The 23,562-nt window shown below is 37.9% G+C and overlaps 1 pseudogene; it reads left to right on the top strand.

The window, feature by feature from the left end:
• Positions 1-4,925: 4,925 nt before the first annotated feature.
• The window catches only part of LOC110543295 (transcription factor Dp-1-like), a 52,153-nt pseudogene continuing 33,516 nt past the window's right edge, over positions 4,926-23,562 (top strand).

The following is a 23,562-nucleotide window of genomic DNA, read 5'->3' as shown; positions in this document are numbered from 1 at the left end:
GGTCCTGGGCTTTTTTTGGATGGGAGACTTTTGATTACCGGTTCTATTTCTTTGGGGGATATAGGACTATTTAATTGATTTACCTGGTCCTGATTCAGCTTTGGTAAGTCAAATTGATCAAGAAAATTATCCATTGCATTTAGATTTTCAAATTTTATTCCATATAGACTTTTGAAGTAAGTCCTAATGATTGATTGGATTTCCTCAGTTTCTGTAGTTATGTCCCCCTTTTCATTTCTGATTTTGTTGATTTGGGTGGTCTCTCTCTGCCTTTTAGTTAGCTTGGCTAAGGGTTTGTCGATCTTGTTGATTTTCTCAAAGAACCAGCTCTTGGTTTCATTGATTCTTTGAATTGTTTTATTTGTTTCTAATTGATTGATTTCAGCCATGAGTTTGATTATTTCCAGCCGTCTACTTGTTTTTGGTCGTGTCTGCTTCTTCTTTTTCTAGGGTTTTAAGTGAGCCATTAAGTTGCTTGAATGAGCTGTCTCGAATTTCTTCTTGTTGAAGGCACTTAGTGCTATGAACTTTCCTCTTACTTCTTTCATTGTGTTACACAAGTTTGGGTATATTGTTTCTTCATTTTCATTGAGGTCTAGGAAGACTTTAAATTCCTTCTTTATTTCTTCACTGACCCAGCTGTCATTTAGTAGCAAGTTGTTCAGTTTCCATATGTGTGTAGGCTTTTTGTTATTTCTTTTGTTGTTGAGGTCCAGCTTTATTCCATGGTGATCAGACAAGATACATGGGATTATTTCAATCTTCTTGTATCTGTTGAGGTTTGCTTTGTGACCCACTATATGGTCTATTTTGGAGAAGGTTCCATGAGGTGCTGAGAAGAAGGTAAATTCTTTTGTGTTTGGGTGTAATGTTCTGTAAATGTCTGTTAGGTCCATTTGATTTATGACATCTGATTGAGACATTGTTCTTTGTTTAATTTCTGTTTTGTTGACCTGTCCTTTGTTGAGAGTGGGGTGTTGATGTCTCCCACTATTAATATGTGGGGATCTATATGTAGTTTAAGTTTTTTCAATGTTTCTTTTATAAATGTGGTTGCTCTTGTATTTGGGGCATAGATGTTCAGGAATGTGATGTCTTCCTGTTGGAATTTTCCTTTGATGAGTATGAACTGTCCTTCCCCATCTCTTTTTTTAATTTTGGTTGAAAGTCTATTTTATCAGATTTTTTTTTCAATGCAGTTTATTCAGGAACCTTGAACAATCATCTGACCCTGGGGAAAGCCAGCTTAAATAGCCTCTGGGTAGCCAACCACAGCGTGCCACGTGGGCAATGCAGGTAGGTCCACATACATGGAAGCAAGCCAGATCCTCAGCCTTAGCCAAATATGGAATTGTTCCTGACAGAGAGCACTCACCATCTGGAAGGTGGAAGGCAGAAACCAGCTCCATCTTTAAGGCATAGCATTCCGCAGCTCTCTACAGTTCCCCCTTTTTGTTTTAGACGCATCAGGCAAGAGTAGAGGTCTGATCTCTGATATTAGAAATAAATTGGGACTTTGTACTGATGTTCATTTAGGTGTCATCCACCCGAAGAGCATCAGACCCGAACGATACCTTTTTCTCAGAGGCGGGACCTGGGGCATCAACCCGCATGCAATCAGACATGCTCTTCTCTGGGTCCAAAGCGGCTGACCCTGAGTGCAGTGCTTAGCCTCGCATCCTGAGCATAACATTTTAGCTTTTTATGGTAGCCAGCCATGCTTGGGGAGACTGTCCTGCTTCAATGGCTGTAAAGGCCTGAATGGTCATGGCTGCATTACGCTGTTGTGAGACTCTAATCTTGCATATATACCACAGGCAAACCAAGGAGACCAACACCAGAAGGCCTGCTAACGCTCCCATGCCCGCCCATTCCTTCAGATGATTCATGGCTGCAGCAATCCATGATGATAATCCTGTGGCTAGTCCTGTGTCCACTCTGGTAGAATTTACTGTGACATTGGCCACTCTCAGCTGCTCCATTGTAGTATCGAATTCTCCAGTCCAATTACCTAAAATATAGCTCGACAATTGTTTAGACAGATTTGCAGCACAGGAAAAATTCTCATGTTATATGCTAGTGACTCAATTCCAGCATGGGAAAAAATAATTTAAGAACCTTAAATGACTTTCAAAAGTGGAGGAAAACATGGAGTTACTCAATTGGCATGGAGCACGTCTCGCCCCTGGGGGCAATGGTCTCCTGAACCTACTCAGACCTTGGACACCACCACTGCTAGTTCTAGAACTGATGCAAGATGTTCCAACGAGGGGGTTAAGGCTTCCCATAATATTTCCTATAAACCCGCACCTGTTTGTTTATATCCCCCATTTTTATTCATTATTAGGCAGATAGAGCCAAGTAATTGTGGTAATGATACTTGCTTTTTTGCCCAATGCTGGAATGCTAGTAAATTTAGGTATGCCCTGGTTACTCGCATGCCTCGCTTGGTGCCTGTGCCCGTTGATGCCCCTCATGCTATGACTCTCTTCAGACAGAAAAGGGATCTTTGAACTACAGCCACCATTGTTACTGCCATCTCATTGTCGGCTGTTGGAGCTACCACCGGGGCATTAGCCATGAGCCATACTGGGCAGACTGCTCAGACCCTGAATAATCATTTAGCCAATGTAGCTCATGCCTTAGTTGTACAAAAAGGAATTAATGCTCAGCTGAAAGGAAGATTGATGGTGTTCAATCAGAGGATTGACCTCGTGAAGGAGCAAATTGATACCCTATGGCAAATCGCTCAACTTGGCTGACTATTTTATCATATATTAAAATGGCTATTACTGTTTGCTTCTTGGGTTCATTTGCTTGGAAAGCCGTCTTCCAACCCTTTACCCTCAGTAATGTCTATCTTTGTGCCTTAGGTGTGTTTCTTGTATTCAACTGATTGCTGGGTTTTGTTTATGCATCCATTCTGTTAGTCTGTGTCTTTTTATTGGAGAATTGAGTCCAATGATGTTGAGAGAGATTAATGACCAGTGGCTGTTAGATCCTTTGATTTTGATGCTGGCTGTGGTAATAAGGTTGTGTGCTTGGTTGCCTTTTGTTTTACTTTAGTGAGTTTAATTATTTTCTATGTTTTCTGGAACGTAGCTAGTTTTCTTGGGTTGTATTCTCCATTCTAGTGTCTTCTGTAATGCTGGATATGTGTTTAGGTATTGTTGAAATTTGTTTTGTCATTGAATATCTTGTCTCATATCATCTATGAGGACTGAGAGTTTTGCTGGGTATAGTAGCCTGTGCTGACAATCTGTGTTCTCTTAAGGTTTGCATGATATCCGTCCAGGCCCTTCTGGCTTTCATAGTCTCTGTTGAAAAGTCAGGTGTGATTCTAATGGGTTTGCCATTATATGTTACTTGGCCTTTTTCCCTTGCAGCTCCTAGTATTTTTTCTTTGTTCTGTATACTTACGGTTTTGATTATTATGTGGCAGGAGGATTTTCTTTTCTGGTCAAATTTGTTGGGTGTTCTGTAGGCTTCATGTATTCTTATTGGTCTCTCCTTTATGTTGGGAAAATTTTGTTCAATGATTTTGTTGAAAATATTTTCTGGGCCTTGGAGAAGGGAGTCTTCTTTTTCCTCTATACCTATTATTCTTAGGTTTTGTCTTTTCATATTGTCTTGGATTTCTTGGATGGTCTGTGACAGGAATTTTTTGTATTTGACATTTTCTTTGACAGATACATAGATTTCTTCCATTGTATCTTCTACACCTGAGATTCTTTCTTCCATCTCTTGTAGTCTGTTGGTTATGCTTACCTCTGTAGTTCCTGTTTTCTTCCCTAAATTCTTCTTTTCCATTATTTCCTTCATTTCCTAATTTTTCTAGTTCTATCTTCAGGTCTTGAGTTGTTTTGTTTACTTCCTTCACCTGTCTGATTGTATTTTCCTCTTTTTCTTTTAGTTCCTTCAACTCTGTTTCTTTTATTTCTTCAGTGATTTAATTATTTCTTCTCTGAAGGCTGCAAACTGTTTGGCTGCATCTTCCCGTATTTCTTCACGGATGGCCATAATCGGCTTGTCTTTAACTTCCTCCATTTCTTTATGGATAGCCATGATCTGTTTGGTTTTATCTTCCTCTAATTCTTTACCTATTTTATTTGTTTCCTCTCTTATCCTCTTCATCAGCATAGATGTAAGGTCATCTTCTTGTTTTTCTATTATGCTGGGTTGTCCAGGGCTGCTCTCCCCTGGATGGCTGGGTTCTGGAGATGCTATATTGCTCTGTCTTTTGTTGTTTCAGCTTTTACGCTGTCCTCTACCCATTGGGCTGTTTTAGGTGTTGGCTGTTAGTTTCTGTGCTTCCTGGAGTCTTGAGGTAGGGAGAATCCCCTTGGGTGGAAGATGATTTTTCCTGAAGGAGGCCTTCTCTGCTTTTTGGGTATGGTCACTGTATGGCCCGTGTTTCTCTGGAATTGCCACTGCTCACCTCAGGTGTATAGACCTGAGTAGTAGTTGTGGTCTTTGTTAGGCGGGGAGGTGAGGTGGGGGTGGGGGGATGGGGCTCTCCTCTCACCCATAGAAGTTCTCAAGACAGCTGCCCCACTGCTGGGTTTCTCGTTATAAATTTAGTGAGCTGCTGCTATTGTTACAGTTTTTCAAGTACAGCCCTCTTGAAGAACCTGCTGATTCCCTAGCTGTGGGGTTTTCTCCCAACAGGGAAACTCAGTCTGTTATAGTGGGGCACACAGTTCTGTCCGGAAAAGTGAGAGGAGCTCCCAGCAAGTCTCTGGGCCAGTGGCTGAGTGCTCTGCTCTGGGCCTGGAGAATGTGCACCTAGGTTGCGTTGGCGCCTGGAGGCGCTGCTCTTGTCTGGAGGCTGTGCACTCCTGTCTAGGCTGGCAACTGAGGGATCCACTCTGGTCTAGTTGCTGGGCACTTCACTCTGGGCTGGAAGCTGTGTGCTACTGTCTGGGATGGCAGCTGTGGGCACCGCACTGGTCCAGACGCTGTGCACCCCCATCTGGGATGGTGGCTGGGGGTGCCGCTTTGGATCAGGAGCTGTGCACTTTTCTCTCGGCTGGCAACTGAGGGCTCCACTCTGGTCAGGAGCCTGGGCGCCTCACTCTGGGCTGGAAGCAGTGTGTCCCTGTTTGGAATGGCGGCTGCTGACGTCGCTCTGGTCTGGACGCTGTGCGCCTGGGTCTGGAATGGCAGCTGCAGATGGAGCTTTGGCCCAGAGGTTCTACACTCTGGTCTGGGCTGGCAGTGTGTGTCCTCTTCTGGGCCAGAGGCTGTGCATGCCTCTCTAGGCTGGCAACTGAAGGCTCTGCTCTGCGTCGGAGGCTTGGCACCTCACTCTGGGTCAGAGGCTGTGTGTCCCGGTCCTGGATGGCGGCTGGGGCCGCACGAGGCTGTGTGCGCCGATCTCAGGTGGCGGGTGCGCCTGCCGGTCCGCAGGACCTTTACCAGGTATTGACTGGGTGACCTGAGGTCGGTCCCAATTAATTTCCACACCTTAGGCTTTCCTCTCACCCGGCAATCACGAATGCTGGTGTTTTAGGTCCCTGAGTTCAGTCTCCTGGTCACTGTGCCAACACTGCTGTCCTGTTCCTCAGACACAGTGTCCTCCCAGTGCCGCCATCTTCCCGTCTCCTTGAATATACTTTTTAAAGATTAAATTTAGTGCATAATATTATCATTGAGGAACCAATAAAACTGAACTAAGATAAATATCAGGAATAGGAACAAGCTTCCAGACATTTCACCTATACAGTTCCCCTTTCAATAGATACAGGTCAAATTGAGAACCAGAAATCAAGGCAAAGATCACAGGTTGAAAGAAAAAAATACAGAGGATAATCTGAATGATAAGGTTCAATAAAAGGAAATTACTCTAAAAATCACTGAAGAGAATGTCAGGTACTACAAATGGTTCAGGTATTCTGAAACAAGGAACCAGAGAGAATTTCTGGATCTTTGGGGGGAAATGTTTCAATGGACAAAGAACTTGCACTTAGGAACCACAAATCCATTTTTTTGGTCATGAGATCTAAATCTTTATAACCCAGCAACTGTCAGAAGAATATTGTTCTTAAGTTGTTATTTATTTACTTAGGAATAATTATACACACCACCATGACCACCACCATCAACAGTAACAACAATGACTAAACAACAACAAAAAAGAGAGATTGAATTTGAAACAGTGTGATAGGTACATGGGAGGGATTGAAAGGAAGAGAGAAAAAAGAGGGAAAGGAAAATGATGTAATTATGTTATTCCAAAAACAAAAACAAAAAAAGAAAATAATCTAGTATTTCCTCTTTTGTTGAAAATAGATTCTTTCTTCACATAATATATCCTGATTAGACTTTCTGTTCCTTCTATTCCTCCCAGTTCCACACTTTATGTCTCTCTTTAGAAAGGAATAGTCTTCTAAGAGGTAACAAGGCATAAAGTGTAATAAGATAAAACAACTAACATGATTAAGCAAGTGTCTTTGTGGTGGGATAAATTGCTCTTTGCATACATACCCAAGAATAGTATACCTGAATCTTGATGTAGATCAATTCCCATATTTCTGATGATCTGGCATACTGATTTCCACAGTGGTTGTACAAGTTTGTACTCACAGCAGCAACAGAAGAGTGTCTCCCTTGCTCCACATGCTCTCCATCATAAACTATTACTTGTGTTATTGTTCTTAGCCATTCTGACAGTTATAAGATGGAATCTCAAAATAGTTTTGATTTGCATTTCCATGATGGCTAAGGATGTTGAACATTTCTTTGTTTCTTGGCCATTTGAGTTTCCTCTCGAGCAGTTCTTTTATTTGTCAGGATTGATTTAGCTATCCTGGGCTTTTAATTTTTCCATACGGAGCACAGAATTTTATTTCAAGATCTGTAAAGTATTGCATTGGAAAAATTTTGATGTGAATTGGGCTGAATAATATTTTAAATTATTTGAGGATGTAGTGAAAGTTGTATCCCTGTTTTTATTTATTTATTTATTTATTTATTTATTTTTGGTCTGGCATTTACATATATGAGGGATTCTGATTTTTGTGAGAAAAATTTGTATCTAGCTGTTTTGCTTCATGTATTTATCAGTTGTAAGAGTGTCCTGGTGGTACTTTTATGGTCACTTATGTATACTATAAGATCATATGCAAATAAAAATATTCTGACTTCTTCCTTTCTAATTTGTATCCCCTTGTTCTCCTCTGTCTTACTCCTCTCCCTAAAGGCTAATATAGTAAATGTAGAAAAAAAAACATTTAATCATGCTACCTGGTATATTGGAAAGTCAGGGAATTTTTATTGTCATTATGAACTCAGTTTATCTTAATGGATGAAATTTTTGCTAGAATTAAAAAGCCACAAAGACATGTGCTTAGAGCCAGCAACATTTCCATGTCTGAGCTTTGCTATTTAGTGGTGTTTTCAAGCCCCTGAACTGTGGTTAGTCTAAGCCAGTGAGTGGTTCTCAACCTTCCTAGTGCTACAATCTTTTTATACAGTTCCTCATGTTCTGGTGACCATAAAATTATTTTGGTACTTCATAACTGTACTTTTGCTACTGTTATGAACCATAATGTAATTATTTTGGAGACAGAGGTTTGCTAATGGGGTAATGACCCACAGGTTGAAAAATGGTGGTTTAAACTGAGGAATGGCATTACTATATGATACACAGTAGATTTAACTAATTTTATTTCATCTTTCTTCCAGTTTCTAACAACATTTTCCTCAATTTCTTCTGAGTTCTCTCGTGAATATTTCCAACTACCAGAACTCTACTAATATATGCTCAAAGTAGTTTAAGCCTTTCTTTTCTTTTTGTCAGTATTGATTCTGACAATTTACTTTGTTTAGTTTGTGGATAAGTTATAGCAGTACCCTATTTCTAAATACCGAAATTGGTGTGCATTTTCTGTTGGTAGTGAGAAGTTCTCACAAATGGCACAGCAGAGAAAAAACACAAATATGTTTGTAGTTTCTGTGAGTCATATATGACAATATGTGTTTGATATTTTCTCTGTTTCAAAAAGGTTAAATAAAATATTACTCTGGGATTATACCTCTCTGCTTTCAAGCAGTCTGTGATTAGTGGTGAATTTCACTTCTGAAGAGTTGTAGGGCATAGATGTCTAGTTTTTGTCTTTCTTTTTATTTTTTCTCTCAAATATTATACCCCTGTTGTCGTTTCCCTCCCTTTCTTTCCCCCAGCCTTCTCCACTCACAACCCCTTTCCCTTGTCACCTTTTCTTTTCCCCAGATCCTCCCTGACATCTGTCTTTAGAAAGAAGAAAGCCTCCCAGGGACACCAACCAAATATGTCATAAGAAACCACAATAAAACCAGGCACATACCGAGACAAGGCAATCCAGTAGGAGAAAAAAAGATCCAACAAGCAGGCAAAATATTCAAGGACAGTACCTTCTCCCACTATTCAGATTCCCACAAGAACACCATAACACATATGCAGAGGGCCAAAATCAGACTCTTACAATCTGCATCTGCCCCCATCAGATGAATAATGCTGGATTCATAAAGTCTCTCTGTCACTCTGATAATGATTATACTAGGCTTCAGTCCTAGAACACTCTGTAGGCAAACTGGGTTGGTGTCCCAATTTCTCCACTTGAGGCTTTATCTAGATATAGAGGATGGCCTGTTCTGTCTCCACATCCGTCGCCCATTACTAGGAGCTTTTACTAGTGTTACCCTTGTATATTCCATGAGTTTCCATTACACTAGAAACCAAATGCCTAGTTTATTTTTGTTTTTGCTTTTATTTTTTGTCTGTTTTGTTTTTATTTGTTTGTTTGTTTTGGCTGTCATCCATTCTCAGGTTCTAAAAACCACTTCCATACACTAGCTTCTAGACTTTGTTCAACATAGTTACTCTCAAATATTCAATGGGAATATAAAGCTCTATTATGCTACAGTGGAGTATACATAGTGTATGATAATCTCAGAAGTGACTTTTCACATAACCATTGTCTATATCTTTAGGTTTCAGCAACATAATTGATGAGAATTTTATATAGTTGGTAGAACAAAAGGGAAGCTATCTAATCTTTTTTTCGCTATAGTTATAATATTTAATTATGCTTTAAGCTTCAAATATATAATAAGGTCTATATTTTCTGAATTAAGATTTTCATTTTTTAATATTTTGAGGATTGAACAAATCATAATATTGGTGATTGTATCTGTGCTCATTACTAAAACTTTATGAATTTGACAATTTTTTAAATTTTTATTAATTGCAGTTTATTCACTTTGTATCTCCTGTGTAGTTTCCCCCTTCTTCCCTTCCCAATACCACCCTCCCTCTACTCTCTCCACCCATGTTTCTCCCCAAGTCCACTGATAGGGGAGGTCTTCTCCTTCCTTCTGATCCTAGTTTATCAGGTCTCATCAGGAGTGGATGCAATGTCTTCCTCTGTGGCCTGGTGAGGCTGCTCCCCCATCAGGGGGAGGTGATCAAAGAGCAGGCCAATCAGTTCCTGTCAGAGGCAGTCCCTGTTCCCATTACTATGAAACCCACATGGATACTCAACTGCCATGGAGACACCTAATTTTTGACAAAGAAGCCAAAAACATACAATGGAAAAAAAGATAACATCCTCAACAAATGGTGGTGGTCTAACTGGATGTCTATATGTAGAAAAATGCAAATAGATCCATACTTACCACCCTGTACAAAACTAAAGTCCAAATGGATCAAAGATCTTAATATAAAATCAGATACACTTAACCTGTTAGAAGAAAAAATTGGGAAGAGTCTTCAACTCATTGGCAAAGGAGACAACTTACTGAACAGAACACCAACAGCACAGGCTCTAAGAGCAACAATCAATAAATGGGACCTCATGAAACTGAAAAGCTTCTGCAAAGCAAAGGAGACCATCATTAGAACAAAACCACTGCCTACAGATTGGGAAAGGATCTTCACCAACCCTATATCTGACAGAGGGCTGATATCCAGAATATGTAAAGAACTCAAGAAGTTAAACAGCAAAAACAAAACAAAACAAAAAACAACAAAACAACAACAAAAACAATTAATCCAATTTAAAAATGGGGCACAGAGATAAGCAATCTAATCTTATGGACTCTTAGAAATCTAGAACTCGGAATGGAATACAACATGGAGGGGAACAGTGTGCACCTTATCTGTGGGGCACAGGATCTGAAACACAGAAATTGGTGGTGGTGATCATTGGGAGGAGCAGCTGAAGCCAGAACAACAACATTGAGGCTTCCTAGGAGAGAGGAGACAACATGGGAGCTGAGTCAGTTTAGATCCAGGTCACCTCTTGCCGTGTCCAGGCCTTGAGAGTGGACTTTAGTTTTGTGCAGGGTGATAAGTATGGATCTATTTGCATTTTTACACATGTAGACATCCAGTTAGACCAGTATCATTTGTTGAAGATGGTACAATTTTTCCATGAATGGAGACTTTTGATGACCACTTCTATTTCTTTGGGGGATATAGGACTATTTAATTGATTTATCTGGTCCTGATTCAGCTTTGGCAAGTGGAATCAGTCAAGAAAATTGTCCATTTCATTTAGATTTTCAAATTTTGTGGCATATAGACTTTTGAAGTAAGTCCTAATGATTGTTTGGATTTCCTCGGTGTCTGTTGTTATGTCCCCCTTTTCATTTCTGATTTTGTTAATTTGTATGGTGTCTCTCTGCCTTTTAGTTAGTTTGGCTAAGGGTTTGTCTATCTTGTTGATTTTCTCAAAGAACCAGCTCTTGGTTTCATTGATTCTTTAAATTGTTTTATTTGTTTCTAATTGATTGATTTCAGCCCTGAGTTTGACTATTTCCAGCTGTCTACTCCTCCTTGGTGTGTGGTTTCTATTTTTCTAGGGCTTTTAAGGGAACCATTAAGTTGCTTGCATGAGATGTTTTAAATTTCTTCTTGAAGGCACTTAGTGCTATGAACTTTCCTCTTAGCACTGCTTACATTGTGTCCCATAAGTTTGGGTATGTTGTTTCTACATTTTCATTGAATTCTAGGAAGTGTTTAATTTCTTTCTTTATTTCTTTTCTGAGCCAGCTGTCATTTAGTAACAAGTTTTTCAGTTTTCATGTGTGTATAGGCCTTTTGTTATTTTTGTCACTGAGGTCCAACTTTAGTCCACGGTGATCAGATAGGATACAAGGGATTATTTCAATCTTCTTGTATCTGTTGAGTCTTGCTTTGTGACCAACTATATGGTCTATTTTGGAGAAGTTTCCATGAGGTGCTGAGAAGAAGGTACATTTTTTTTTGTGTTTGGGTCAAAGGTTCTGTAGATGTCTGTGAGGTCCATTTGATTCATGATGTCTGTCAGAGTTGTTGTTTCTTTGTTTAATTTCTCTTTTGTTGACCGGTTCTTTTTTTGAGAGTGGGGTGTGGAAGTCTCCTACTATTAATCTGTGCGGGTCTATGTGTGGTTTCATTTTTATCAATGTTTCTTTTACAAATGTGGGTGCCTTTGTATTTGGTGCATAGATGTTCAGGATTGTGATGTCTTCCTGGTGGGTTTTTCCCTTGATGAGTATGAATTGTCCTTCTCTATCTCTTTTGATTAATTTTGGTTGAATGCCTATTTTATTAGACATTAGAATGGCTATGCCTCCTTGCTTCTTGGGTCCGTTTGCTTGGAAAAAGTTCTTCCAGTCCTTTACTCTCAGGTAATGTCTATCTTTGTGACTTAGGTGTGTTTCTTGTATGCAACAGATTGCTGGGTCTTGTTTACGCATCCATTCTGTTAGTCTGTGTCTTTTTATTGGAGAATTGAGTCCACTGATGTTGAGGGAGATTAATGACCAGTAGCTTTTAGATCCTTTGATATTGATGTTGGCTAGGATCATGTGTTTGTGTGTTTGGCTAATTTTTGTTTTGCTGTAATGAGGTTAATTATTTCCTGTGTTTTTTTGAAAGTAGTTATTTTTCTTGGGTTGTATTTTTCCTTCTAGTATCTTCTGTAATGCTGGATTTGTGTGTAGGTATTGCTGAAATTTGTTTTTGTCGTTGAATATCTTGTTTTCTCCGTCTATGAGGAGTGAGAGTTTTGCTGGGTATAGTATCCTGGGCTGACATCTGTGTTCTCTGCATGATATGTGTCCAGGCCCTTCTGGGTTTCATAGTTTCTGTTGAGAAGTCAGGTGTGATTCTGATGGGTTTGCCATTATATGTTATTTGGCCTTTTTCGCTTGCAGCTTTTAGTATTTTTTTCTTTGTTCTGTATACCTACTGTTTTGATTATTATTATAATTATTATTATTTTCCAGCATCCAAGAAACACACCCCTGCAACAAAGATAAATACTATCTCACAGTAAAGGGCTGGAAAAATGTTTTAATAAGTAAATGGACCCAGAAAACAAGCTGGGGTAGTGATCCTACTATTTGATAAAACAGACTTTCAACCAAAATTAATCAAAAAGATGAGGAGGAGCACTTCATTCTCAGCAAAGGAAAAATTCACCAGAAGACATCACAATACAGAAAATCTATGCCCCAAATACAAGAGCATCTGCATTTGTAAATGAAACACTATGAAAGCTTAAATTACACATCAATCCCAATAGCTTAATAATGGGAAACTTCAACACTCCACTCTCACCAAGGGACAGATCATCTAAACAGAAGCCAAACAGGGAAATAATGACACTTAAAGAGGTCCTAAATCAAATGGACCTAATAGAGGTCTATAGAACTTTTCACCCAAACTCAGAAGAGTATGCCTTCTTTTCAGCACCTCATGGAACTTTATCAAAAATTGACTATATAGTCAGGCACAAAGCAAGTTTCAACAGATAAAAATATCAAAAGTAATCCCTTGTATCTGATCAGACAACCATGGACTATAACTAGACTTCAAAAACAACAGAAATAATAAAAAGCCTTCACATATATGGAAACTAAACATCTCTGTACTCAATGTGTGCTTGCTCAAGGAAGAAATTAAAAAAGAAATCAAAGATTTCCTAAAATTCAATGAAAATGAAAGCACAACTTATCAAAACTTAAGGGAAACAATGAAAGTAATGCTTAGAGGAAAATTCATAGTACTAATGCCTCCAGAGAGAAGTTTGAGACAGTTCATACAAGCAACTTAACTGCTCACCTGACATATAATCACCCCACCCTGCTAAACTTCACCCAATTCTGTAACACCAAGACTTGTGCCCCCCTGCTTGCTGCCATGGAAACCTCCTGCTCACAGACCGTCCCTTTAAAAGTCCTGCTCACTAAGAGCTCTTGGTCCCACTTCTCTACTGCTGCGCCAGTGAGACTTGGGTCCCGAGTTCCATCACTCTCGTAATAAAACTCTCTTGCAATTGCAAAAAAAAAATAATAATAATAATTAAAATCAGAGCTGAAAATCAGTGAATTAGAAACAAAGAAAACAATTCAAAGAATCAATGAGACCAAGAAAAAGGTTCTTGATCAAGGTTCTTGAGAAAATCAACAGGATAGAAAAACCCTTAGGCAAACTACCTAAAAAGCCAAAAAACAAAAACAAAAACAACAACAAGAAAACTCTCTAAATCAGCAAAAACAAAAACAAAAAGGAGGACAAAACAACGGACATTGAAGAAATCCAAACAATCATTAGGTCTTATTACAAAGCCCATATGCCATAAAATTTGAAAATCTAAATGAAATGGACAGTTTTCTTGACAGAATCCATTTACCAAAATTAAATCAAGATCAGTTACATAGACTAAATATTCCAAAAAAAAAAAAAAAAATCCCAGGTACAGAAGGCTTCAGTGAAGAATTTTATCAGACCTTCAAAGAGCTAATATCAATTCTCTTCAAAATATTCCACAGAATAGAAACAGAAGGAAGATTACCAAACTCATTCTATGAGGCCACAGTCGCCTGCATACCTAAACGACACAAAGACAGAACAAAAAAGAGGACTTCGGACCTATCTCACTTATGAACATTGATGAAAAAATGCTCAATAAAATACTTGCAAAAAAAAGAATCCAAGAACACATAAAAGGTATTATCCACCACGACCAAGGAGGCTTCATCCCAGGCATTCAGGGATAGTTCAATATAGGGAAATCTATCAATGTAATCCACCATATAAACAAACGGAAGGGGAAAAATACATGATCATCCCCTTAGATGCCAAAAAAGCACTTGACAAAATCCAACACCAATTCATGTTCAAATTCTTGGAAAGATCATAGATACAAGGAACATACCTGAACACAATAAAGACAATACATAAGCCCAAATCCAACATCAAACTAAATGGTGAGAAACTTAAATCAACCCCACTTAAATTAGCGACAACACAAGGCTGCCCACTCTCTGTATCTACTCAATGTAGTACTTGAAGTCCTAGCTAGAGAAAAAAGACAACTAAAGGAGATCAAGATGATACTAATAGGAAAGGAAGAACTCAACGTATCACTATGTGCAGACGATATGATAGTAAACATGAGTTACCCCAAAAATTCAACCAGAGAACTCCATCAACTGATTAACACCTTCAGTAAAGTGGCTGGATTCAAAATTAACTCAAAAAAAATCAGTAGCCCTCCTGTAAATGAAAGAAAAAAGGGCTGAGAAAGAAATGAGGGAAACAACAACCTTCACAATATAAAATAATAATATCAAGTGGCTTTGTGTGACTCTAACCAAATATGAGAGAGACCTGATGAAAAAATTTTCATGTCACTGAAGAGAGAAAGTGAAGAAGATATCAGAAGAGGGAAAGATTTTCCATGCTCATGTATCTGTAGGAAAGACATAGTGCAAATGGCCATCCTGCCAAAAGCAATGCAGTTCCCATCAGAATACAAGCACAATTCTTTACAGAACTTGAAAGAACAATTCTCAATTTCATATATAAAAACTAAAAGCCCAGAATGGCTAAAGAAAGCCTTTACAACAATATATTGTCTGAAGGTATCTCCATCCCTGATCTCAAATTTTATTTATCTCAAATTTTATTACTATTGCTACAAAGCAATAGTAATAAAAACTCCATGGTGCTGGCATAGACAGAATAATGGATCAATGGAATCAACTGGAAGACCCATAAATAAACCCACACACCTACAGATATTTGATTTTTGACAAAGAAGTTAAAACCATAGACTGGAAAAAATATAGCATCTTCAATAAGTGGTGCTGGTCTAACTGGATGTGTACATGTAGAAAATGCAAATAGATCCATATTTATCACCCTCACAAATCAAAGTTAGTGTAGATCAAAGACATGAACATAAAACCAGACACACTATACCTCTTAGAAGAAAAAATTGGGGAAGAACCTTGAACTCATTGGCACAGGAGACATCTTCTTGAATAGAACAACAACAACACAGGATGTAAGATCAACGATCAATAAATGGGACCTCATGAAACTGAAAAGCTTGGTAAAGCAAACAACACTGTCTTCAGAACAATACAACAGCTTACAGACTGGGAAGGGATCTTCACCATCCCTATATCTGACAGAGGGCTAATATCCAGAATATATAAAGAACTCAATAAGTGAAACAGTAACAAATCAAATAATCAAATTAAAAAATGGGGTACAGTGCTAAACAGAGAACTCTCATAGAGGATTATCGAATGCCAGAGAAACACTTAAAAAATGCTCAATATCCTTTTTCATCAGCTAAAAACAAACCACATCAACTCTGAGATTTCACCTTACACCTGTAACATCAAAGTCAAGTGACAAGATATGCTGGAGAGGATGTGGAGGAAGGCAAATACTCATCTATTGCTGGTAGGAATGTAAACTGGTACAACTGCTTTGGAAATCAATCTGGTGCTTTCTCAGAAAATTACTAATAATGGTACCTCAAGATCCAGCTATACCACTCCTAGGCATATATCTAAAATATACTCAAGTATACAACAAGAACATTTGCACAACGATGTTTGTAGCAGCTTTATTCATAAAAAACAATTCTGGAAACAACTCAGATATCCCTCACCTGAAGAACTGAATGTAGAAATTGAGGTACATTTATACCATGTAATACTACTCAGCAATTAAAAACAAGGAAATCATGAAATTTGCAGGCAAATGGAAGAAACTAGAAAAGATCATCCTGAGTGCGGTATCCCAGAAGCTGAAAGATACACATGGTATATACTCACTTATAAGTGGATATTAGAAATATAAAATAGGATAAACATACTAAAATCTGCACACCTAAAGAAGCTAAGGAGGAAGGAGGACCCTGGGTAAGATGATCAACCCTTATTTACAAAGGCAAATGGGATGGACATTGCAAGAAGGAGAAAACAAGGAACAAGACAAGAACCTATGACCGAGGGCCCCTGAAAGACTCTACCCAGCAAGATATCAAAGCAGATTATGAGACTCATAGACAAACTCTGGTATAGTGCAGGGAATCTTATGTAAGGAGGGAGAGATGAAAGGCCTGGAGGAGAAAGGAGCTCCACAAAGAGAGCAACAGAACCAAAAATTCTGAACACAGGGTTCTTTTTTAAGACTGATACTCCAACCAAGGATCATGCATGGAGATAACCTAGAACCCCTGCCCAGATGAAGCCCATGGCAGCTCCGTGTCCAATTGGGTTCCCTAGTAAGGGAAATCGGGGCTGTAGCTGACATGAACTCGATGGCTGGTTCTTTGATCACCTCCCCTGAGCGGGGAGCAGCTTTTTACCAGGTCACAGAGGAAGACAATGCAGCCAGTCCATATGAGAACTTATAGGCTAGGATCAGATGGAAGGGGAGGAAGAGGGCCCCTGTCAGTGGACTTGGGAAGGTGCATGGGAGGAGAAGAGGGAACAAGTGTGGGATTGGGGAGTGATGAAGGAGGTGCAACAGCTGGGATGCAAAATGAATAAAATGTAATCAATAAAAAATAATTTAATTTTAAAATATCAGCCACTCTGTTAAAAGAAAAGAAATCTAGAACTCCAAAGAAAATGATCATTTTTTTTCATAATAAACAAATATATAGCAGGGATACAAAGTGAGTAAACTGTAATTTATAAAAATATAAATAAATATTTTTAAAGTGAAAAAAAAAGAAATACCTAGAGAGTACAGGAGCTCCACAAGTAGACCAACAAACCAAAAAAAAAAAAAAAAAAAAAAAGAAAAGAAATAGTGTGCTCAGGGGGACCTGCAGAGACTGATGCATCAAGCAAGCACCTTGCATGGAAGGACCCTGCTCAGATATTGCCCATAGGCAGCTCAGTCTACTTGTGGGTTCCCTAACAAGGAGGAAGACAGTGTCCGACATGAACTCGGTTGTCTGCTCCTTCATCACTTCTCCCTCATTGGGTGACCAGGGAGGAAGAGGATCCAGCAGTCTTGATAGGCTAGGGTCAGATAGTACAGTAGGAAGACTTTTTCTTTCAGTGGACTAGGGGAGGGGAATGGGAATGAGAGAAGAAGGAGGGAGAGTGGAACCAGGATGAGATTAGGGAAGAGGCTACAATGTGCTAATGCAGGATATTAAAACATTTGTAAGGTTTAAGCATTCAATCTTTGTTACTTAACATTGTTTTTATGGTTAAAGGAAAACATCCGAATGAATCTGAGGTCTTACCATTTAAGTACTTATATAGATGTTTTTATAATTAGTATATAAATGCAAAAGATATCTATTTCTGCACTTCTAATTATGAGAGTGACTGCAGGATTTAAATCATTGCTATAATCTTTCTCCTTTGTTGTGAGGAATGAGTGACAAAGAGGGTAAGGATCTTGCCAGAGACACATTGTAATGAAGTCTTTTGGGGAGAAGCCTAAAATTAAAGTAGGAAGGCTGCATCTAGAGCACAGATTCCTTAATTAATCAGTTTAGGTGAGAATTTCCAGGTTCCCAGTAAGAAACATTGGATTCACATCCATTTATGACATCATTTATACTCCAAACTAAAGAGAAATACGTAGTATACTTAATGAATTTGAGTAACTTATTCTAAGAAGAATCATAACTGGAATAAAGCTGAATACGAGGTCCTTCATTTTAATTTTCAACACTGTTTATCTACATCAATTAAGTTTTAGTGTTAAAAAATAAACACATACAAAAAGATTAACTTTCTATCCTAAAAAAAAAAGCTTGTCACCTGTCCTCCATCTACTGAATCTCATTTTTCAATTGTCTTCTCGAAATAATTATATGAAAAATATCCATAATATTACTTTTAAATAAAAAGTAAGATACTATGAGATTCCCAAGTTTGGCACTACAATAGTAGTGAAAATATATTCATCTCCACATCTTCCTGAGGAATGCTACTTGGACTGTCCAGTCACCATATATTATGTTTTCATTGGGGGTATTTTGCACAGAAATATATTTGCCTTTATTCACACACACACACATACACACACACACACACACACACTTGTAGAGAAAGGTAATTACGGAGAATGTCTCTGATTTGGTTTCTTATTTTCTTTATCCTGTTAACATAAGATGCCTTTGTTGTTGTTGTTTCATTTATTTAACTGAACATAGATTCTTCTCTCATATAACATATTTCAAACACAATTTCCCTTCCCTCCACTCTTTCTAGTAGCTACTACTTCCCTTCTCTCCCAGATCCACTCCCAACATATGGTGCCTTTTACAAATGAACATGAAAGAGGTACTTTCCTATGGTAAAAAAAGCCAAACCTGCAATAAGATACTTTTTTTGTAAATAAAATTATTCCTTTTTTTCTACAGCACAATAAAGTTTCTATGATGAGAGTCAGTCCATGCTCCGATCCACGGTTGTAGCAATAACCATATTGCATGGGGCCTTCAATCTTCAGCACTGTTCCTCTTTACATTATCAGAGATCATTCACTGTAACTAAAAACTCCTGTTTTTTGTTTGTTTTTTCTTTTCTTATTTTTTAACACTTTACATAATTGCACAAATTAATGAAGACAATGGGAATTTCATACATGTGCTACCTGCTACCATTAATCAAACCATGTATTCTAAGCTAAAATGAATGTTGACTTTTCTAAACTTAACTAAACCTCTCTGAGTATCAGTTCTCTTATTAAGAAACAGATGTTATGATTAGAAATGATATATGCACAGTTGCTAATTGCAGATCTCACTTTTAGTATGCAATCAATAAATTGTAAGTAACTATTTTTATTTTGTTTATGGTTTAAATTTTGTACTAGGCTGGTATATACTATATAAAAGTAGCATGATTTACATAAGGAATAAATATCTAAATTTAAATAAGGCCATACCCAGGGACTGTAATGAGGAGTAATAGCCCTTCTGAGAATGTTGGCAAATACATTTTAAGATATATGTGGCATCTATTACCTATACAATACATGAATATGGGTTCCAGATAAGGACTGTAATTTGAGTAGTGTTGACTAGTGTACCAACAGAACAAAACTTAAAGAGGGACTTATTTTCAGATGCCAGTTCTGCACTTGTACAACACTGAGAATCGAAGCTTCCTTGAATTTTATGTCCAAGATATTTTCTTTTTCTTACTCTCATACAGGCCCTGTTTCTGTTCTGACTGTATTGTATTTGCCAAAAAGAAAAATAAAGCCAGACATAATTTGGTATGTAATATGAAAAGGCTTAAGAAATCAAATTAGCCTAGAAGAGAATTTGCTAGTGTATTAGTTACTTTTCTGTTGCTGAGATAAAATACCATAACCAAAGGACCTTAGAGTCTAACAAGGCAAGGAAAACATGACATGGTGGTAGGATCAGGAAACTGGCTGCTTATATTTTATCTACACAAGAAAAGCAAAGAACAGGAAGTGAGGTGATGCTATAAACCTTCCAAGGTGGATTCAGTGACTTACTTTCTACAACAAGGCCCTACATCTCAAAGGTTCCATAGTTTTCTGTAGTGGTTTGAATAAGAATGGCTCCCAAGGTTAATATATTTGAATTATTCATTCCCAGTTTGGAAAAGTAAGGAAGTGTAGCCTTATAGGAGGAAGTGAGTCACTGGAATAAGGTTTGGGGATTTTAAAAGCCAATACCATTCCCAGTTAGCTTTCTAAGCCTCATGATTATCTCTTAAGAAGTGAGTTCTCTACTACTGCTCCAGCACCATGCCTGATTGCTTATTGTCATGCCCTCTGCCATGATGATCATGGAATCTAGCCATCTGAAACTGTAAGCTCCAAATTAAACATTTAATTTTATAAGTTGTTTTGCTTGTAGCATTTTAGCATGCCAATAGAAAAAATAACTAGGAAAACTCCAAACAACAGCTAGACACCAAGTGTTCAATATATGTGCCTATGAGAGACACTTCTATTAAAACACCACATCTTGCCTAAGTTATAAGTAATCACACAGGGTTGGGAAGATGGCAAAATCTCAGCTGTTGCTATACAAATCTAAAAACTTACATTTAGATTCTTAACACCCAGGAAAAATGTCAGGCACATCTATATGCATCTGTAATCCCAGGATTTGAGATTCAAAGATAAGAGAATCCCTAGAGCTTTCTGGACAACCAGTATAACTCTATTAGTAAAGTTCAGGGTTACTGAGAGAGCTTGTCAAAAAAAAAAAAAGGTGGACAATAATTGAGAAGGACAACCTGTGGTGACCTCTGGCCTCCTGTAGGTACACATATGTCTGCATACTCCCATAAGCACACATGCACACAAATGTACATATATATAAGTATAAATCACACATGTAAGAGTAAGGTCATAGAAAAAGCAATCAGTAAAAAAAAAAATAAGGTACAAGCTCCAACCACAATGGTTCACTTCATTTATAACATTATTTTAGTAACACAAATCAGAGTGTTCTCATATAAAAACAATACATGGAACATAAAAGTAGATTAAGCCCTTTGTTTTAGTTGGCTTTGGCATAAAAGGGTATAAAAGCTTTATTCTGAATGAAGATAATAATTAAATACATTAAAAAGAACACAGTTCATCTGAGACTAATCTATGAAGTCAGTTTACATTTTGAAAAAAGCTTTCAGATCCCTCATCTATATATACATACCAACTCAGGTAAGGGGCAGCCTAGGTATTATCGCTTCTATTTTGAATAGAAAGGTGCTCAAGGAATAAAGGTTGGAACTCAGAGACATAATTTGAGATGCCATTGCTTCTTGCTTTTTCATTTGTACAATCTGTGATACAAGATACTTAGTCTATCAATTTATCCTTTATACTGAAGTAAAATCAGGTTCATAGAACCCAGAAACACATCTAGAGTAAAGTAAGTCCTCTCTAGGCATTATGCCCTTTTTCTTTACGGATTCACCATTGTACTGATTCTTGTGCTTCCTTGCCCTGATTTTTATCAGAAATATTTTCCTGCACTACTTTCCATCTGAGTGCAGAGGTCAGCCTCTCCAGATGGAAGATTCATAACAAAGAAGGCTTGTTTGTTCATCAAACAATTTTTTTTACACAACTGAATCTGAAGGAGCTGAGAGCAGTGCAGAACTACAAGGGAAAAAGGAGGTAGGTCTTCATTTCATTGGAAATAAAACAATGCATGAATCAGTGCAATGCAGCTCAGGGACCATAGTGGCAAACATTTTCAGAACTGTCACTTTAAAAATATGTTCCCTCCTGCCTCGAGGCTCTCTCAGTGGGCAGATTTTAAAATAGAAACAAGTAAGTTTAATTAGGCTCTAATTAGCCCCACAAGTTTTGGTGAGCTAGGATAGTTTATTTTAGAAGAATATAATAACAGACGGAGGATTTTCCAGGCACCACAACTTTAATTACAGTCCCAAATACCTCAAGCATGCTTACTGGGCCAATTAAATCAGCAGGGCAATGGCAAAGCTAATGTGCTACCTTAGACCCAAGCTATGATGATGCTCTCTATTTGAGTTTTCTTCTAAAGTAATTTAAAAAGCAGATAACTTATAATGCTTACTTAAACAGAAGCAGGAGGCCTTTAAACTGTTGGTAATGCACAATTAGCCAGGATCAGTGATGCTTACCTGCAACGTGAGCATATCTTCTTCTTGCTTTGCTTGTGTGTCACATTTCCTATGATATAATTCCTTAGTGTTTTCTTTCCATCAGCTTTCCATGTAATTTAAATAGAAAATTCAAACACCTGTACAGTCCCTGAAAACAATAAAGAAAGACATATTGCCCTCAATAAACTTCAGGAATCTTCTGAAATGTCAATGAGGCCCGCCCATAGTGCATTTCCTGACCTTAAGGAGGCAAGAAGCAGTTCAAAGAGGTTTCGATATAGACAAAGAAATCCTCTCCATTCCATTCTCAAAAATGCATGTTCATACAAAGGGAAAAACTAGAACATTTGTATCTAATGAGTAGCAGGTAGACACTGACCATATTCAAAGAGCTTGTGAATAGTTTTTGAGTGCCATGTACTTAGGAAAGTATTCTGGGTCCTTTCCATTGTTTCATCGTAGTTATGGTGAAAAAGAGGCACTGCAACAAGTTAATTTTTTTTTTTTTCATTTCAAGTGGGCATAATGTAGCAATCAATGTGTGTGGCTCTCTATGTAAGTGATACTGCACCAAAAACAATGAATGACTTATTTATTTTCTATGGCATCTTTCATTGATCTAAATCTAGTATTCTGTATAATTCTTTCTTTCATTTAATAGTAACTTAAGTGCCAAACGTGTGTGGAACTGAACTAGCTTCTGAATGTACAAAAAGGAATAAGAAAGTATCTCTCCATTTGAAAAGCACAATGCCTAGCAAGCATGAAATGGACAGAGTTCAGGAAACGTAGGAAAAATACAGCCAGGAATAATAATAAGGCTGTCTTTTCTCACAAAATCTGAAGCAGTAGTCACCCCCAAAATACAGTCATAGCCTAAACCATTCCTGAGATAGGACCATTTAGAATTCCAAAAAGAAAAGCCAAAAAAGGCCAAGGTTGCCAATTCAAACATGTACTGTGACAAATTCTGCATCCCTGCAGCACTTCCCTGAGCTGGATTGCAGCAGAAAGCAGACCTTTTACATATGTGCATCCATGAAGGAACAGAGTGCTTAAGGAAAAAACTAAGCCAAGGCTAGTTTAATTTAGAGCTTCCAGCAACCTCTTGAACATCTTGATTCTTTTAACTGAGGATGTTCATGGCTTACTTTAGGCTCAAATTTGGTGGGGGAAAAAGTTGAATCTGGGTGAGCAATCAAGGCATTAGGTAATTCTAGACACAGCAGGGGAGTGGGAAACTGGAAAATACTACAAAGTTTAACAATAATCACTTAAAACTAGTAAAAATAAAAGTAATCAAACCAATGTATTACAAAGATCTTTGGTTAGGCTCCATTTGAAGTCAACTAAATAAAACAACTTTGAATAAACAAACAAACAAATCCAACTTTCACATCACTAGCTGAATGTGTCCTGAAGTATTAACCTCTGGACCTCATTTTCTGGAAGGAGTACTTCTTGGATCATCCTGTCCAGGGAAGAATAGCAGTCTCAAAGTGGACTTCATGTTTTAGAATGGTCTTTCCTTCCTTCATAATTAGTTACAAGACTTGCCAGCAATAAATCCCTACTGCAACATACTTTTTTTTTCTCAGTTCTATTGCTTAGGAAATGACATTCGCAATAATAAAGCTACTAATAATACATAACTTACTAAAAGCATGCATC

Source organism: Meriones unguiculatus, chromosome X (assembly GCF_030254825.1).
Source record: "Meriones unguiculatus strain TT.TT164.6M chromosome X, Bangor_MerUng_6.1, whole genome shotgun sequence".
NCBI lineage: Eukaryota > Metazoa > Chordata > Mammalia > Rodentia > Muridae > Meriones > Meriones unguiculatus.
Note: the sequence above shows the minus strand (reverse complement) of the source record. Positions and strands in the feature narration are given on the sequence as shown.